Source organism: Octodon degus, unplaced genomic scaffold (genome assembly GCF_000260255.1).
Source record: "Octodon degus isolate 3935 unplaced genomic scaffold, OctDeg1.0 scaffold00245, whole genome shotgun sequence".
NCBI lineage: Eukaryota > Metazoa > Chordata > Mammalia > Rodentia > Octodontidae > Octodon > Octodon degus.
The window spans coordinates 422052-424323 of NW_004524821.1; the positions used below are offsets into that span (position 1 = coordinate 422052).

At 40.6% G+C, this 2272-nt stretch overlaps 1 protein-coding gene across 1 annotated transcript in view; it reads right to left on the reverse strand.

Moving 5' to 3' along the window:
- CUNH1orf50 (chromosome unknown C1orf50 homolog) overlaps positions 1 to 2272 on the reverse strand; it is a 23314-nt gene that overhangs the window by 5652 nt on the left and 15390 nt on the right. The gene's annotated exons all lie outside the window — the stretch shown is intronic.

The following is a 2272-nucleotide window of genomic DNA, read 5'->3' on the forward strand; positions in this document are numbered from 1 at the left end:
GGAACCGGGGATTGACGGAATATATTTTTTATGAAATGTTTTCCATTTTTTGGTTCTTTTGTGATGTAAGTTGTCCTACCTTCATAATAGTTGGTGTTGGTTTTTTTTTTTTTTTTTACTGACTTGTAAGGTGATTGTTTAGAATTACAGATTGAATTATAAAAGCTTTTCACATTTAAAAAAAATGCCCTTTGATAATGACAGAGAACTGAGGAAAAACACCTGCGAAGTAACTGTCCCATAACAAGCAAGGTTCAAAGGTGAGTTTTCTTAGCCTGTCTTTTATTGTGGAATCACTTTCTAAAAAATACTTTTTTAATTAACAAAAAAGGGGCCAGAGAGATGGCTCAGTGGAATAAGTGCTTCCCTGGCAAGCCCAAGGGGCTGAGTTCAAACCCCAGTTCCACCAAAAAAAGAAAGCTAAAAAATTAACAAAAAAGACATTAAGCAAGCCTGATACAAAGTTATAATATACAAGATGGCCAGTCTCACTTTTTAATAATTTAAAATGAACAAAAATGACATCATTAAGTAAACTTGAAGCAAAGCTTTAAGATGCAAGATGACCTGTCACTTGCCAAGAAATGCAGCTACGAATTAAAGTGCCTGCAAGCAGGCACAGGGGCTGGGGGTTTGATCCCCAGGCCTGCCATGAAGCCCTGCTCCTGGAGAATCACTATGAGTCTGATCTAGTAGTGGGACCCTGAACACCCTGTAGACCCTTCCCCAAAAAAATTAAAAATAAAAAAAGAAACAAATGCAGCTAAAGGCAATAGAACTTGCTTAAAATAGTTCAAATAGCTCTCAAAAGGAGGAGATACTTGTGTGACTAATTCAAGTGACAGGATTATCACTCAGAGATCTCAAAAAATTACCAACTTACTTTCAAGAAAAGCTGATTCACTTCCTACAATACACAATTATGCCAAGGGAAAAAACTAATAGGTTAAACTGGAACTAAGGCATATTAAGGACTCAACTCAGTGGTAGAGCATTTGGAAGCATGCACAAGCAAGTCCTATGGTCAACCTCCAACCCAATCAACAAAGGGAAAAAAAAAAAAGGACAATTTACTGGTTAGCTGGGAAATCTTTTTATTTATTTATTTTTTTATGTATTTGGTACAGGGTCTCACTATGAAGATGGGACTCATAGTGATCCTCCTGTTTTCAGCCTCCCCAGTGCTGGGATTACAGGCGTGTGCCACTACACCCAGTCTCAAGAAACCTTAAAGTAAACATCAAGTGTAGAGGGCAAGGCAGATGGCTCAGTAGAATAAGCGCATCCCTGGCAAGCACAAGGGCCTGAGTTCAATCCTCAGTTCAGCAAAAAAAAAAAAAAAAATCAAGTATAAATCAAAGTTTGAGGTAAAGAGAAGTGATAGAAGTAAATGGAACCAATTCTCTGATAGTCCAAAATACGTTGTCTTGGTTACTATTCCCTTGTTGCAGGGACAAAATATGTGACACTCAAACTTAAGGAAGGAAAGATTTATGTAGCTCACAGTTTGAGGAGGTTTCAATCCATAATCAGCTGGTTCCAAGGCACAGTGGCACATGGCAAAGCACTGCAGTTCATGACGGTGGAAAACAGCAAAACAAGGGCCTGATAGATAGCTCAGCAGACTAAAGCGCCTGCTTAGGCAGAGCCCAGCGGCCAGGGTTTGATCCCCCGCCCCCAGGCACACAGAGAGTGACTGAGATTGTGCATGGTGGCACATGCCCCCAGCACTTGGGAGGCAGAAAACAGGCACATCACTACAAGTCTGATCTACCTAGTGAGATCCTGTAGACCCTGTACTAAATACAAAAAAACAAAACAAAAAAACCCAGCAAGAGCAAAAAGGGAGGAGCACCAGTAGAAAACAAGTCCTTTTCCCTCCCTTATATTGCATTCAGGCTGTCTGCCCCAGGGCAGATGCAGCACTCACACCTATAATTCCAGCACTGGATCATGAATTAATTACAAATTGTAGAAACCCGCCAAGACTGCAGGAAGCTTTGGGGGGGACATCTAGACACAAACCATAAAATATGTATATAAACAATCAGTACATGTCAGATGCCATGTTAGGCATTCAATATGTCAGCAACCATGAGAAGTTCCTAATTTTGTCAAGACTATAGCCTAATGCAGCCATCCAGTACAAGTATGACACAAGATACTAGGCATACTCGCATATACCTACAATTCTAGCACGTAAAGAAGCTGAGACAAGGGATGGGGAGATAGGTCAGTAGAATAAGTGCCTACCTGGCAAGCGCAGGGTCCT